We start from the raw sequence: 18,159 nt of genomic DNA on the forward strand, positions 1-18,159 counted from the left end.
TGAAGGTGAAAACATTGTTCTAAAAATAATCCTTTCTCTTGCAAATATCAATGAAGAATTTCAATTTTTCAAATTTTCAATCTTTATGAAGCACATATATCTTTAAAAATCATTCGGCATAATATATATATGCACTCTCTCCTCAAGAGGTTAGGATTCAGTTCCCTCCCTTTGCATCTACATGGAAGTTAGGAACTCACTTTCTTAAGCTACATGTGAAATGGGAATAATAGTCACTACATTGAGAAATTGTCAAATTCCATCATAACAAAGTCATCCAGACTGCAATCTCTTTTGAGGACATTTTATCTTTCTTTTTTGAAAAATCCTTGCAGCATAATTTCCTGTTTCTCTGTGACTGCATTGACGGTTTTGTCTCTTTAGGGAAAATGAGCCCTGCTTTAGCAGCACATCAATCTTCTCTTAGGATTTGTTTGAACTGGTGATAATTTGTTTTTAATGATGTAATATTACAATACTTATAATGTATGATTTACTAAATTGTAATAACATTAAAACTCCTGGCATTCAAACATGAGTGTGTCCTATTTGGTGCATAACTCAAATAATAATCAGGAACCAAGGTCTGTGGGAATTAGGCATGCAAAAGTCCTCAAGAATTACTAATATTTGTGAGTGAGCAACTTAGTGATTTAATTTTGGCCATTGTCACATGTGTTCTTTGTACCTCCTAGAATAATAGATTATTAAGAGAATGAATAACATGGAAAACTTTACTCAAAATTTATGCAATAGAACTATGTTATAGAGAAGTACAGATGAATGGATGGGGAGAAATAGAGAATTACATACACTTTAAAATGTGTATGTAAATTGGCTAATTTTTATAGCATACATTTGTATGAATTTCATTTGAAAAACCTAATTCTGTAGCCATAATTAGCAACACCATGAACAACAGGTGTTGGCGAGGATGCGGGGAAAAAGGAACCCTCTTACACTGTTGGTGGGAATGTAAACTAGTACAACCACTCTGGAAAAAAATTTAGAGGCTACTTAAAAAGCTAGACATTGATCTACCATTTGATCCAGCAATCCCACTCCTGGGGATATACCCAAAAGACTGTGACACAGGTTACTCCAGAGGCACCTGCACACCCATGTTTATTGTGGCACTATTCACAATAGCCAAGTTATGGAAACAGCCAAGATGCCCCACCACCGATGAATGGATTAAGAAAATGTGGTATCTATACACAATGAAATTTTATGCAGCCATGAAGAAGAATGAAATGTTATCATTCGCTGGTAAATGGATGGAATTGTAGAACATCATTCTGAGTGTGGTTAGCCTGGCCCAAAAGACCAAAAATCGTATGTTCTCCCCCATATGCGGACATTAGTTCAAGGGCAAACACAACAAGGGGATTGGACTTTGATCACATGATAAAAGCGAGAGCACAAAAGGGAGGGGTGAGGATAGGTAAGACACCTAAAAAATTAGCTAGCATTTGTTGCCCTTAACGCAGAGAAACTAAAGCAGATACCTTAAAAGCAGCTGAGGCCAATAGGAAAAGGGGACCAGGAACTAGAGAAAAGGTTAGATCAAGAAGAATTAACTTAGAAGGTAACACACACGCACAGGAAATTAATGTGAGTCAACTCCCTGTATAGCTATCCTTATCTCAACCAGCAAAAACCCTTGTTCCTTCCTATTATTGCTTATACTCTCTCTTCAACAAAAATAGAGATAAGGGCAGAATAGTTTCTGCTGGGTATTGAGGGGGTGGGGGGAGAGGGAGGGAGCGGAGTGGGTGGTAAGGAAGAGGGTGGGGGCAGGGGGGAGAAATGAACCAAGCCTTGTATGCACATATGAATAATAACACAAGAAAAACAAGAAAAACCTAATTCTGGACTCTTAAAAAGTTACACAGCCCTGCATTGACGTCTCTATTACAATGTAAGAACTTTTTTTGCTAGTACCAACAAGGACGTTTATCAATTCATGAACAACTAAACCACACTCTGAAGGTGATATTGGTTTATTTTCCATTCATAAAAATGATTAGTGATCCATGTAACTGCAGACTATTGCTCATTCCAGCACTATGACACTGCCTAAGTAAGTATAATGGAATGTATATTCTGACTTCCCTGTCAACAGAAAGGGGAAAAATGTTAAACTGTAATTTTGCAGTCTTCCACAGTAAATAGTAATAGGTTATCCCCATAATGTATCAGTTTTCAAGGGGTATTTAAATCATAATGATTAGCACACATTAATTATACAAATTAATTGCATTTACTGTGATACAACCACATGTGCATATATCCTACAATCATGTCACCTACCCTTCTTCTTCCACCACCATCACTTAACACTAGCACACCTCCCAGCCAGTCAGTCCCTAGACCATTTTTCTACTTCCAGTTCTTTTTTGGGTCCATACTGGTGTAGAACTCAGAGCCTTGGACTTGCTAGGCACCTGAGCTATGCCCCAGCACCCATTTTTGGGATAAGGTCTAGCTCACCTTGTCCAGGTTGGCCTTTGAAGCCATGATTATCCTGTCTCCATCTCCCAAGTAGCTGGAATTACAGGTTTTCACCACCATACCTAGCTTCTCTGTCTGGCTTATTTGAGTAAAATGATGGCCTCTAGTTCTATCCATTTTCCTACAAATGACAAAATTTCATTCTTTGTTCATGGCTGAAAATACTCCATTGTGTGTACCATATTTGCTTTATGCAATTATCTGTTAATAGGCACCTAGACTGATTCCTTACCTTGGCTTTTGTAACCCTGCTATAATAAAAATGTGTATGTAGGTATCTCTTATGTATGATGACTTCATTTCCTTTGGGTATATTCACAGGAATGGGATAATTGGATCATATGATAGCTTTTCCTTTAATTGTTTCAGGAACTTCCTTGCTGTGTTCAATTGGAGCTATACTAATTTCCATTCCCACCAACAGTGTATAAAGATAACTTTTTGTCCACATCCTCACCAGCATCCCAACCCAGGCCAGACCAAATTTCATTGCAATTCTGTTTTTCATTTCCCTGATGGCAAACACTATAGAGCATCTGTTCATATATTTATTGGTCATTTGTATTTCTTCTTTTGAAAAGTATTGTTCATTCAAATAACTTTCCCATTTTTAATTGGGTTATTGGAGTTTTTTGTTAAGTTGTTTTCAGTTCTTTAATTGGTTAAGCTTTTTTTTTTAGTTCTTTATATTCTCTGGATATTAGTTCTCTGTCAGATGAATAGCTGGATAGGAATTTCCCTTATCCCATAGGTAGTCTCTTTGTTCTGTTGATTGTTTCCTTTACTATGCAGAAACTTTTGATTTTGATGTCATCCATTTGTCAGTTCTTCCTTTTGTTTCCTGTGTTTTTGGAGTCCTGTACAGATGTAGTGCCTGTACCAGTATGAGGTGTTTGCCCTATGTTTTCCTCTAGTAGTTTTGAAGTTTCAGTCTCACATTCATTTTAAATAGATTTTTATAGGATGAGAAAAGGAGTCAAACTTCAGTCTTTTGCATGTCCATAGCTAGTTTTCCAGCATGATTTCTTTTTAAAATTCTTTTATTCATATATGCATGCAATGTTTGGGTCATTTTCCCCCTTCCCCTCACTCTCTCCCTCTCCCCCCATGCCCCTTCACTTCCAGGCAGAAACTGTTTTGCCTTTATCTCTAATTTTGTTGAAGAGCGAGTATAAACATTAATAAGGAGGACCAAGGATTTTGCTAGTTGAGATTAGAATAGAGAGATTCCTCACATTCCTTTCATGTACATATGTGTTACATTCTAAGTTGATTCTTCTCAAACTGAACTTTTCTCTAGTTCCTGATCCCCTTCTCCTAATGGCCTCTGTCACTTTGAAGTTTCTGCATTAGTTCCTTTTCTAGCATGATTTCTTGAAGATGCTGTTATTTTTCAGTGTATGTCTTTGGCACCCTTGTCAAGAATCCACTCATTGGAGATCTGTGGATTTTATTTCTGTGTCCTCTATTCTTTTTCATTTGTCTGCTTCTCTGTTTTTATGCCAATAAAACCCTGTTTTGGTTATTCTAGCTCTGTAATATGCCTTGAAATCAGTATAGTGACACCTCCAGCTTTGCTCTTTTTCATCAAAATTGCTTACACATAATTTTCACTTACATATAATTTGCATTCAGTTATTATTGAAATATATAAGCTTAATCTTGTCATTTTGTTAATTTTCTTCTAGTGTGTTTTTAATATTCATCTTTTTTGGTTTGCAGATGTACTATATTGATAATGTTTGATCCCTTTCTATTTCTGTACCTACTATATACAAAAACATATATATATATATATATTCTATATATAATTTTCGACTGAAATTTTTTATTTCACATTCTTTAGTGATGACATTTGTCTTTCTTGCACTTCTGTGGGTAGCTTTCCCTTGAACATCTGTTACAGGGCTAGTGTAGTGTTCACAAATACCCATTGTCTATGTTTATCTTTGAAGGTCTTTATTTCTTCTTTGATTCAGAAGGATAGCCTTGCTGTGCACAGTAATCATGGTTGGGCAATAGTGTCTTTCAGCCCTTGAAATACATTATTATTCATGCTCTTCTGGCCTACAAGGTTTATTCTGAGGAATCTGATAGTGATTTAATGGTTTTACCTTTAAATGTGACTCAGTGCTTCATTCTTTCAAGTTTTATCATTCTTTCTTTGTCCTGACTTATGACAAGTTCACTACACTATATCTTGCAGAAGATATAGATATATAGATATATCTAGTCTTCTCTGTCTTAGTTTCTACATGCCTTCTGTACTTGGATATCTATGAACTCACCAAGATCTTGGAGATTTTCTGATATTATTTCATTAAATTGGTTTCCATGGGCCTTAATATTTACTTGTACTCATTTTAGTATGCTGATAATGTGGACATTTAATTCTTAATAGTGACCCAGAGACCTTGAATGTTCCATTCATTTTTCTTTTTTACTTCATTTGTACCTGAATATAATATTTTGGAATATCTATCTGAAATCTCTGATAGTCTTTCTTTTATTTTATTTAGTCTATTAAGGGCTCTACTGAATGTTTATCTGAATTTTTCAATGTTTAGTTTCTGAGCTTTTTATGTATTCTTTTTCAAGATATCTGTAATTTTGCTGAATTTTTTTCCTTCGTATCCTGTATCATTTTCATTTTTTCATTTAACTGTCTATGTGTATGTCTTGGATATGATTGAACTTTTAAAATACCATTCTTTTGAATGCTGAATACTTTGTCAGGCATTTAATGCACTTCAATATTTTTGTAATCAACTAATAGGAACTTTAGTTGGTGTCATATAATCTTTTTCATATTCATTGTGTTTCTATACTGAGATTCGCACATTTGTTCAGATGGATACTACTGATTTTATGAGATAGCCTTCTTAATGAATCCCTTTGTTTCCTCATGGCCTGATGATGTGTCCTTGGATATTGATTTCTTCTGTAATATTGACTTTATTTCCACCTGGACATCATAGATTAATTTCCTTGTAGCTTTTTTCACTTGGTATTAGTGAGTTTGGGCACAGTGCATTCCCTATCAGAGTCAGAGATTCTCCACTGCTTCTGTAACATTGCAAGAATGGGAACACTAGAAATTTTGGCATGTGTGGGATTGAGAGCATAGTATGTGTAGTGCGCTCTGTGTTTTCTGTGGAACAGGAGAGATGGCCCCTATCAGGTGATGAGGGTTTCCACAGACACTGTTGCTATTGGCTCTGTTACTTGAAAAAGCTTTCTGATACCAGTTGCTCCAATCAGGATGTAGCACTTGTTCTTTGATTAAAAACTAGTACAGATCATGGAGTTTCTTGGGGAGAGATAGCAGACAGAATCACAGTTCCCTCTCTGTGCCATTCACATCCCTCTTGTCAGCAATGCATAATCTGACAAGGTACAGATGCAAAAGATACAGAGGACCTGCACAGGTGCAGTGTAAGCACAGCTGTGTTATTCTTTTTGCTGCTACTGTGGTTATGGAATGGGACCTCAAACCCACCCCCCAGGTTTGCCCACCTGGGGACAAGACAGGGTACAGCTGCAAATTTTCTCACAGAACTTTTTTAGTTGGAATATCCACCAGGACTTGAGTGCATACAAGATATGTCTGAAGCTAGGCAAAAAGTCACTCATTTGGGATAGGGGTTTTGTTGAGCTGCAGAAGATATACCCAAGACACACTAGGTCCTAGGCTCAATCCCTAGCACCACACATACACAAAATAAAATAATAATTACAGCAATATAAGGAGAAGCATGCCCACACACACAAAAGAAAAAGAAACAGAAAGAAAATAACAACAGAAAAATAAAGAGAAAAAATAAGAACAGAAAGACAACAATAAGAGATAAAAGAGAAAAAAATCCCTTTCAACTGAGTGCTTAAAGGAATGGATGAGAAGTTTTGGTGAGTGAAATATCTCTTGATATTTGTAGACTTGTTCACCAGAGACAGGGAATTGATTAGATCCCCTTACCAGTTATTGAGTGTTTGCAAGTCATGCCTGAAGACTGTTAAAATTTCCCTACACACACTGACTGCATACACTTTGCTTCTGTGAAAATAACTAGAGAAAAATGGTCCCAGCTGGTGTCCAGAGTCCCCACCACTGCTGCCAGCTGTGCAGTGGCAACCGCAACCCACTGCCACTTCCCCAAAAAGAGATGAGAGAGAAATGAATGTGCAGGCATGTGTGCACAGGAGGAGGAGCTGTGAACTGCAGGAGTGGACCCAGTGAGTGAGGACTGACACGGGATTCTGCACCACACATGTGCCCTAACCCCATGCCCCTGCAAGGGGAAGAGGGGAAGCAATTGTATGCACAAGGATGCTGGCCCATCCCACTGGGCTCCCCAGGCAGAGAAGCACTGCCTGCCATATCTAAAACAATCAATGGGAAGGGCCCAGATTGTGTACAGTCACAGCTGCTGCTGGCCACACACAGCAACAAACTGTGACACCCCCCACCATGCCCCAAAAAAGGGATGAGGGGGAAAACAAGCAAACACACATACATGCATGTGGGAAGATGAGCAGTGGGCCTCAGAGTTGGGCCTGGGTGAAGGGAGTTGATCGTTCTTGGTGTGGGGTAGAGCAGTGATGCATTGTTCAGTCACAGCAGTCACCCAGCCCCGTGCCCAACCCCACTTCTTGACCTAGTCTGACTGACCCAGTCCTTAGAGACAATTGTTATCCCAAAATAACTTTCCCCAAGAAGTGCTAATGTAATCTTCTGGGAACAGCCAAAAAAAAAAAGGGCATTTCCATGGTCTCAGGACCTCACATTTAAAACTTCCTACACTTTCAGCCTCAACATAAAAAAATTTCCTCCAAATATTGACACTAGTCATCCCTTTGTGGCACTGTGATTGACCTGGGACTCCCTCTGAGTACCCTTCTCTAACTCTACAGGCATTTCTCCAGGTGATTCATCCCTTTGATAAGAGGTAGCCTTCCATTTGACTACCTGCTTTTGGTGATATAAGGCTAAAAGGCAGGATCCTAGAGGTTTCACTGAGTTGGTAGGGTGGCTTAGTCTGACCAGTCACTACATTTTCTTTGGTCATGGCCACTGACAGCAGACAGAAATCGTGGGACAGGGACACCTGCTCTCATCAGGTCAATCCCCAGTTGGGACACTGATGAGAGGGGAGTCTGACAAGTTTTTCTAGATGGGACCTGCCCCCTCCAGTCTTGTAGCCTCAGTACCCAAGCGGTCTCTGGTCTACTGAAAAGTTGGAAGGAATTTCACCCTAATAATCTCAAAAAAAAAAAAAAAAACCCACATCTTTCTTGGTACTGAGGCCTGGCCCCAATATCTCCTGGGTGTCCAACAGAAGTGGCCTTCAGAGGGCTCCTTACATTATAATACCACATTCCATTAGACCTTTTCTATAAAAGGTAAGAAAGTGGACGAGGTCCCCTATATACAGGACCACCAAGAATGGCTCCATAATTGCTATCTAGATACTCAAACACTGGATTTTCTTTGTAAGCCACAGGATACACATGGTGAAGGAGGACCAGGAAGGCCACCTTCCTTCAGGAAGTGACAAGACCCCCATCCCTACTGGCCCCTCTACTGCTCCACCCTCTGCCCCACCTTCTGAGACATCCCAATATTCAGGACTTCCTAATGGATGTTTCCCCTTCGATAGGCAGTGGCAGGAAGAGGGCGAGCCTATGTCCCCTTCCAGTTATCATATCTAAGGTAGATTAAAAAGGATCTGGGTAATTTTACTGACATCCCAGACCAGTATATCCAAGCCTTTATTTCTGTGATCCAAAACTTTATATTAGCATAAAAGGATATCATGCTTCTCCTAGACCAGACTCTTTCCTCATTAGAAAAGCAATGGGTCCTGGTCCAGGTCACTCAGGTTGGAGACAATTTTCATCTACAATAAGCACCAGTACCTATGGCACCTAGAAATGAAGAAATGAATATGTCCATTCCCATGGGGGCACAGGCAGTCCCCTTGGCAGATCCACATTGGGATCAAAATGATGAGTGGGCTAAAAGACATCAATGCCACTTCATCAATCTTATAGTGGAAGGGCTAAAAAGGGCCAAAGTTAAGCCTCTAAACTATTCCCAGGTGACTGTAGTACAACAAGGCCCTTATAAAAACTCCCTTACCTTTCTACAGCATCTTAAGGACGCTATCTGAAAACATATCACAGTGGATCCAGAGTCACAGGTGGGAGAGGTTCTCCTCAAAGATAATTTCTAACTTGGTCAGCTCCAGATATATGTAGAAAACTCCAAAAGTCTGTGGCTGAAGGGGAAAAATCATTGGACCAACTAATGCAACTAGCCATGTTTGTGTACTATAACTGGGACTTCACTAAAAGGAGAGAAAAGAACAAAAAATCATGACCTAATCACAGCTCTCAGGGAGTGCCCCACCTGACGGGGGCCTACATCCTGAGCTTGCTACCATTGTGGACAGGATGGGCACTTCCACAGGGAATGCCCAAAATGGGAACATCCCAGAAGACAGCCCCAGCTCCCATTGTGACCTTGGCCCCTCGAAAAGGTAAACTCTGGAGGTCTAAGTGCCCCTGTCTCCAGGTGGAAGGTGGAGTGCAACCTCCTATGGATTGATGGGTCCCGGGCCTCTTTTCCAGGTTCCACTTCTTGACATCAACATTGAGGAGACTCAGGTAACCATAATAATAGAGAGGCAAAAGGTCATCTTCCTGCTAGACAATACATCCCATTTCTCCATCTTACCATTCTCTCCTCGTCCCTGGTCAAATAACAATGTTATCATTCAAGGCATATCCAGCCAGCCCCTAGAGTGCTATTTTACTCAGCATATGACCTGCTTTTGGGAAGACCTCCACTTCTGTCATTCTTTTATCATAGTCCCTGAGACTCCAGTGCCCCTGCTGGGATGGGATTTCCTATCTCAACTAAAGGCTCAAATTCTATTCCCCCAGGGGAATATTTCTTTTGCCTCCTTCTTCAGGAACAAGTAGATCCCACAGTGTGGACTGATGAAATGACTGTAGGATGAATAAAAACAGCCCTCATGATTCAAATAAAGCTAACAGACACCTTCAGTTCCCCCATCAAAAGCAATATCCTCTAAAGACTGAAGAGTTAGCAGGTATATTGCCCATTATTAAGTACCTAAAACAATAGGAACTTTTAGTGGAATGCTCAAGCCCCTATAACACTCCTTTTCTTACTGGCCAAAAAGTGCCAGATAAATAAAAATTTTCTCAAGAGCTCCATCTCACTAATAAAGCAGTCATCCTCCTCCACTCAATTGTTCACAATCCCTATACTCTATTGGCTCAAATACCCTCAAAAGCCCAATATTATTCTATATTAGACTTAAAGGACTCTTTCTTTTACATTCTTCTACGTCCTGACAGGCATCCTCTGTTTGCCTTTGAAGATCCCACTAACCCCTCACAACAGCTAGCTAGCCAATTCATGGTCCTTCTGGAACAACATATGGAGTGGGCTACCTGTGGCTGGCCCCTTTTTATGCTCTTTCTAATATTCCTATTTGGGCCTTGTATAATAAATGCTGTTTTCAGATTCATACCTCAACAAGTCCAAAGAATCAAATTCTAGCTTTTAGACAAGGAATACTCACCTCTCCCTACTCATGAGCCCTCTGTCCAGTTCTATTGGGGGACTCTAGAGACTACATGTGTCAATCCCAGAGACAAGTGCCACCACACCTACCCCCATCACCCCACTGCCACCAAGAAGCACCTAGACAAGTCATTGCCCCTCTTCCCAAAAGCAGGTGGGTACTTGTCTCAGAGCAGGGACTTTCTGGGTCTGGGAACTTGACAGATGTGTGAGTATCCCATCTCCTGTGGAGAGCACTATGATCCCTGCACCCTGAGGAGGAGATATATTGCCTCATAAATCTGTCTCAGGGCTAATAAACAATGCCTTTCAGGTTGTTTCCCCATAAGGGGCAAACAGACCAGCTCATTGAAGAGAACACATGGCACAAATCCAGGCCAATGGAAAGAGCCCACCTAACCCTTTCCCTAACCCAGAGTTATAACATCCATAAAAACCCCAGCCTTCACCTGAGCAGAGAGCCACTGGTTTCCAGGCTCTGCCAAACTGCTCTGGGTGCAGCCTTTTCTTTTTCTAATAAATCCTACTTTGTGTGCTGACCTTGTTGTCTCACAAGTCAATCTGCTGCCTCACAAGCCAATTCTTTGGCCTGTGGTGGCAAGAGCTCTGGACACTGGCACACAACATTGGCAGCTATTTACATTCAGCAATACTTGAATTTCCTTAGCAAATGTGCCTAAGAAAATGATGGGCTCAAGCTTAACTCTGCACTGCTTCCTTCTATTTTGACCACTCCAGAAATATAGCTCATGGTTATAATATTTAACACTCCCACCAACAAAGTGAGAGTTGTGTTTCATCCACAATCTTGCCAATGTTTGAGTATTATTATAATACTTTTCAATTTCAGCCTTCCTAATGAGTATGTGTTTTTATCTCACTCTGGTTTTAATGTTCTGCCTCATGACATAATCAAGTTTCATGATTTTCTCATGTGCTACCTTATATTTGCTTTTATTTTATCTTTTTTTATTTTGGTGGTGCTAGAGATTGAACTTCTTATAGCTCCTTTATCAAATGTTTGCACAATGTTTTGCTCTTTTAAAATACCAGACTTAAAATATAGACTTAAATGTAACAGTCAGTGTTCTCTGTGGGAGTAGATCCAGGAGAATGTCCATATAATTATAAAGGTTGTTTATTAGATTGGGTTACATGATCACAAGCTAGATAGTGACACATTTGCATATAGGAGAGAAGACTGAAAACCAGTAACTGCTCAGTCCTGAAAACTGGAAGCCACAGAACAATAAGGACTAATGATTCTGCCTCAGGCTAAGTCCGAAAGCCCCCATGAAAGTCACTGGTAAGAGTTCATATGCAAAGGCTTAAGAAGCTACAATTCAAAATCCATGTGAAATGACTGCAGAAAAAAAATAAAAAGAGAGAAACAGGAAAAGAAAACCTTCACTCACTCGAGAAGAATGAACTTGCATGCACAAACGAACTTCTCCCTTCTTAAGCTTTTTGCTTCACCTGAAGCCCCAGCCTATGGGGTGATGCTGCCCACATTCAGAGAGGGTTTTCTACACTCAGTGCTGATCCACATGCTACTCACCTAAGAAATCCATCACAGACACGTGCAGAAATGTGCTTTACCAGTTTTCTAGGTGTATCAATTCACTCCAGTTGACAACTAAGATTCTCTGAAGTTGTTTACAACCTAAGATACATACTCCAGGTATCTCTGTATCACCATATTAATGTGTAGTAAAACCCTACTCCTGTGCATGAATTATCTATTGTTTTCTTAATGGTATCTCTTGAATAAAAATATTATTTCTAATGAAGTCAATTTGCTTATTTTTGTTTGGTGAATATTACTTCCTATGGCCTACCTAAAAGTATAATTTTCTGCTGTCACATCACAAGGATATCCCACGTTTTCATTTAAATATTTTGTTCATTTCTCTCTTCAACATAAATACACATTAGATCTTAATGTTCCTTAACAAAATTCAACATTTTTTCATACATAAATATCCAGCTATCCCAGCATCATCTGTTGAAAATAATTATCTTTCCCTACTGAGTTATTTGGCCATCAGGTGGTCATACAAGTGGTTCTCTCCATGGTTATTTAGTCTAGCCCACTGGTCTTCATGTTGGTCCTCAAACACTATCATAATGTATAGACTACTGTAGTTTAAAATACTTAATCAGTAGTGTAAGACTGCCAATGTTTTTTATTTTTTTAATGATTACTGACTATTCTAGGACCTTTGTGTTTCCATATAATTTTTAGAACTAGTTTATCAGTTTTTATATAAAGAACATTTATGGTCTTACATTTGATCTTGTCTTGAATCTATAGGTCATTATGAATTGGTAGAAAAATTTGGAAAGATCTGGTACCATGACAACATTGAATCTTCCAGTCAATGGGCATGATAAATATCTCTAGTCTTGTAGATATTCATTATATTTTTCAGCTTATTGTTTCAAGGGTCTTGTACATCTTTAAGTAAATTTACTAATAAATATCTAATGGTTTGTGATGCTATTACAAATAGAATTGATTTTTAATTTTTTATTTTAGAATATTTTTAGAATCTTATATAGAGTATAGTTTCCATATGTTCTTCCAATATCACCTGATATCAATATCTTACATAGCCCCATAATGTGATTCAAAACTAATAACATAACATTGGCGCATTTCTATTAAAGTCCGAATTTTATTTTTGATTTCATCAGCTTTCCTACTAATGTCCATTTTGCAGTTTTAGAATTCTAATCCACCATGCAATATTTCATTTAGTCATTTCTAAGTCTCTTCTTGACTATGGAAGTTTCCCAGTAGTTTCTGGATTTTCAAAGTCTTGACAGTTTTAAAGACTGATCATGTGTTTTGGAGAAAGTCACCAGGTTTGGATTGTCTGATGCTTTGTTATGAGTAGGTTGGGGTTATTGATAAAGGAAGAACATCACAGAGGCAAGATGCATTGCTCATTTCATTCAAAATATTCACATGACTTACCACTGGTGATGTTGACTTGATCATTTGGTTATGGTGATGTCTGCCAAGTTTCTGCATTGTCAATGTTACTCTTATTCCTCTTTTCATACCCTGTCCTTTGGATGTAAGTCACAAAGTCCCATTCATGTTCAAGCAGTGAATTAATTAAGTTACACCTGCAAAGTGGGACAGAATTTACACATAATTTTGTGTTGGACTTCCTTTGGTTAGCAAGATGCACTTAAGATTTTCAGATAGCACTGGGGCATGGCTCAAGTGTAGAGAACTTGCTTATCAAGAGAAAGGCCCTGACTTCAATCTCCAGTACTGCAAATTTTTTTAAAATGGAAAAAAAATTTCACCAACTTTTTTGTATACAAAGTGATTTATTCTTTCTTATTTCACATTGTAAAGAATGTAAAAATTTACATTCATATTGTAAAGATTTATTACAGTTAATACATTCACCAGTTGAAAGGTATCTAAATTTTATAATTATTCATATATACAGAGAATTTTAAAGAAATATAGGTTTTTGATGTACTTGGATGAATACTTAGGAATATATCGATGACTCAGATACTAGCACTACATTTATAAACTGCCAAATTTATCTGAAAGCATTTTGTCACATTTCATTCTGAATGCCAATGAATGAGTTCCCATGTTTATGAATCTTTGACAGTGATTTTCATAATCAGATTTGTGTGTTGTAGACCATTTATAATAAGAATGGTGTTATATCATCATCAAAAATATTTAGCAGTGGAATTGCTGGGTTTTATGGTAATTTATGGTTATTATTTTGGAGAAATGTCAAATTGTTTCCTAAAGTGGCTGCATTGTTTTATATTCTTACTAGCCATGTATAAGGATTTTTAATTTGTCCACAAGATTGTTGACACTTGTATTTTACTTCCTTTTTATCTTTTGGCTATACTTTTGACAGTGGCAGTGGGGGTTGCAATCAGAAGATATACAAATACTCTGTGTCCCACTGAGAGGAATCCATGGCAGGACACCTGGTTGTAAATGGAGCTTATTAAAAGTTAGGGAAGAAATACAAAAGGGACCATGGTGGACCCATGTGGATTCTGGATGCAGAGAGATTGTGCTTCCCTTCTCCAAGTGCTTTGAAAATGTATGCTGACCTATTAGAGGGGGGCAACAAAGTGGTTCCCATCCAATAGTCAATGAGTGGGGAGGGGCATGGATGGTTTCCTGGGTTAGGTGAGGGAAGTCCCTGTGTCAGAGAATGATCAATTTGAAATGCAATATTTTTCTGCGTCCTGAGCTTTCCCTAACTCTAGCCTACCCCAAATTCCACCTGAGAGAAACAATCCTGAAAAAATCTTTTTGAGGTTGCTGAGGGGCTGGGGTTCTTTTCTTTTAAATCTGCTTTGAGTTGACAAGGGACAGCAGACCCTACATATAAGGGGAAACTGTCTCTCCTATTTCTTTCCTTGGGCCTCATTTGGATACAAGGTGTCTGAATTTTTGTACAGCACAGTCAAGGTTTCTCATGGAAATGTAGGTTGTTTATGGAGATCTCATTCGACTATTGCATCATGATGTGGGTCCTAAAGGATTTTATCCTGGAAGAGATAAAGCAGGTTTAGAAAGCATGATCCAAACATTAACAATGTTAACAATGATAGGAGCATCAGAAGAGGCCCTGCCAGGTATAGCAGGAAGGATAAAGATTTGAACTTTTCATTTTGAAAAGTGACAGAGAATCTTACAGCTAATTTTTGTACAGGTGTCTATACTTGTAGTTATTTTTGACCCGCGGATGGCCCTGTGTTTGGAACTGCTGCTATATCAATGGGCAGATGCCAGTCCAATTAGAGGGTAAACATCAACAGTAGTCATTTCCATACAGAAAGAAGACTCACAGTGTCCCAAGCAGAAGTTAAATACCATTGAAAGTTAAATTGTTTTTGCAATTAACCAAAGGCCTTGGCCAAATACATGAGTTTGCCTTTTGCCAGAAGCCTAGAAGGTTTAAATAGTAGAACACATACATATGAAGCCCCTTTTAAAATTTCTCAGCTAAGGGCAAAATAGTTTCTGCTGGGTATTGAGGGGGGGGAGCGGGAGGGGGTGGAGTGGGTGGTAAGGGAGGGGGTGGGGGCAGGGGGGAGAAATAAACCAAGCCTTGTATGCACATATGAATAATAAAAGAAAAATGAAAAAAAATAAAATAAAATAAAATAAAATTTCTCAGCTTTGGTTACTTTTAGAGGTCTGGCATAATTGACTCCATCTAATCTGGAAAAGTCCCCTCATTTGTATTGTCCTTTTGAACTGTCTTGGGTGGCCGAATGCCTCTTGTCTCCCTAAGAATTTGGTGAACACTTGAGGGTTCACATCCTGTTGAACAGTGTCTTTGAACAGTTGCCTCTGAAGATTTTGCCAGTTTGGAAGTTTGGTTCTCTGAGCCAGGAGTAGCATCTCCCAGAAAGTCATAGCTTCTTCCAGAAAGTCAGATTTGTCCCACAAACAGATCAGAAGTCAGCATTAATTTGACCTTTCTAACAAAATTAAGCAACAAAGAAATTTATTAAAAAGTAACTCTTAGGTGGGCTTAATTAAATCTAATTGTCTGTCCCATAGTGAATGTACTGACAACTTAAATTGTAAAGTGGCAACAGAGAACAGTTATAAAGTTCTTAGAAGGAAAATTAAAAGTAACCCCAATACTTAAGAATGTCCTGGTTGACAGATAAGCACTTGTCAGAGTTATTTTTCATGGACTTGTCTACAAGTTTCCAAGTAGGATTCAAGCTGTAAGAAGAAAACAAAAGTAAAAATGGTTAAAGTTTAGTAATTAACATAACTCTAATTACTTTAAAATTATGTAGCATTACTAAACCTCTCTTATTACAATTGGGAACATATGCACTAACTTGTAAAAGAAGATAAGATGCCAGGTTGGTACAGTGCATTTTTATTACTCTATTTTAGAAGGTTTATGAACTTGAAGATCACAAAGACACCTAACATATAAAGGAGCCAATAGTAGCATCACAGTTTTAATCCTGAATTTTGGTTAGGGAAAGTAACAAGCCAGTGGTTGTCAGTAATGTATTGACAGTATTGACAAGTAAAAACCCTAAATTTTCTAATGCTTTAGGGAAAGGTGGTGTCAATTCAAATAGACATTGTTTTATGCTTAATTGCATATAATATACATAAAAAAGTTTATCTAGCCAATGTCAAATAAACAAATGTTTATGTGACAAACAGATGTCTGGCATAAATGGCAGAACTTTCAGCATTTGTCATATATAGCAGAAATGTTAAAGACCTTATTAGATAGAATGCACCTTAGATAAAAGAACTATATCTGTTTACAAGTATATAAATACTTAACTCTATAAATACTTTTATAACATTTAGATACACTTATAAGGCACTAGCCATGCCACTTAGAACCATTTAAAATAATTCTTACATAGTTTAAACATAGCTTCCTCAGTGTTAGCAGAAAAATGCCTCAGGGTTTTTGCATCTGGCAAGTCCTTCTGGGGAAAAGATTAAAGCTGAACCTGATAAAATAGAGGCCTTCAGAGCATCGCTCTCCAAGCTAGGGGACGTCTATGTCAACGATGCTTTTGGCACTGCACACTGAGCTCACAGTTTCATGGTGGGAGTGAATCTGCCCCAGAAGGCATCTGGATTCCTCATGAAGAAGGAGCTGGATTACTTTGCCAAAGCTTTGGAAAAGCCAGAGAGACCCTTTCTGGCTATACTTGGTGGAGCCAAAGTGGCAGACAAGATCCAACTCATCAAAAATTTGCTGGACAAGGTCAATCACATGATTATTGGTGGTAGAATGGCTTACACTTTCCTTAAGGTGCTGAAGAACATGGAGATTGGTGCTTCACTGTTTGATGAAGAGGAAGCTAAGATCGTCCAAGAGATCATGGCCAAAAAGGCAGAGAAGAATGGTGTAAAGATCACCTTTCCTGTTGACTTTGTCACTGCTGACAAGTTTGAAGAGAATGCTAAAGTTAGACAAGCCACTGTAGAGTCTGGCGTCCCTGCTGGCTGGATGGCATTGGACTGTGGTCCAGAGAGCATTAAAAACCACGCTCAAGTGGTGTCCCAGGCAAAGCTAATTGTGTGGAATGGACCTTTAGGGGTGTTTGAATTGGATGCCTTTGCAAAGGGAACCAAAGCCCTCATGGATGAAATTGTGAAAGCCACTTCCCAGGGCTGTGTCACCACTATAGGCGGTGGGGACACTGCTACCTGCTGTGCCAAGTGGAACACTGAAGATAAAGTAAGTCATGCACCTAAAAAACCAGATAGCATTTGTTGCCCTCAATGCAGAGAAACTAAAGCAGATACTTTAAAGCAACAGAGGCCAATAGGAAAAGGGGACCAGGAACTAGAGAAAAGGTTAGATCAAGAAGAATTAATTTTGAAGGTAACACACATGCACAGAAAATTAATGCGAGTCAACTCCCTGTATAGCTATCCTTATCTCAACTAGCAAAAACCCTTGGTCCTTCCTATTATTGCTTGTACTCTCTCTTCAACAAAATTAGAGATAAGGGCAAAATAGTTTCTGCTGGGTATCGAGGGGGTGGGGGAGAGAGGAAGGGGGCAGGGTGTGTGGTAAGGGAGAGGGTAGGGGCAGGGGGGAGAAATGACCCAAGCATTGTATGCACATATGAATAATAAATAAATAAATAATAAAGTGAGTCATGTGAGCACCAGAGGAGGTGCCAGCCTTGAGCTTCTGGAAGGGAAAATCCTTCCTGGAGTACAGCCCCTCAGCAACCTGTAGTTGACAGAATGTTCCTCCCTGGTTATTTTCTGTCCACAGCCCTTAGTCCAACTTAGTGCCTTACATTTCAACTTAACCTTGGTTAAAATCCCCAAGACCAAGCAAGCAGTGGGACATGAGGAGTTACTAACATCAGCACAGCAATTCAACTTGTACTAGTTCTGTCATGCATCTCGTTTGAACTTGAATTTTCTGCTTCATGGGGAAGGCACATTCTAAAGAAACATTAAAAAAGTGAGCTGAACAAGCTATATCTGTGTGCTTTCTTAGTCC

At 38.9% G+C, this 18,159-nt stretch overlaps 1 pseudogene; it reads left to right on the plus strand.

Moving 5' to 3' along the window:
- Positions 1-8,967: 8,967 nt before the first annotated feature.
- Positions 8,968-17,886, plus strand: LOC109690985 (phosphoglycerate kinase 2-like; annotated as a pseudogene).
- The last annotated feature ends 273 nt before the right edge of the window (positions 17,887-18,159 follow it).

This window comes from Castor canadensis, chromosome 8, assembly GCF_047511655.1.
Source record: "Castor canadensis chromosome 8, mCasCan1.hap1v2, whole genome shotgun sequence".
Classification (NCBI taxonomy): Eukaryota; Metazoa; Chordata; class Mammalia; order Rodentia; family Castoridae; genus Castor; species Castor canadensis.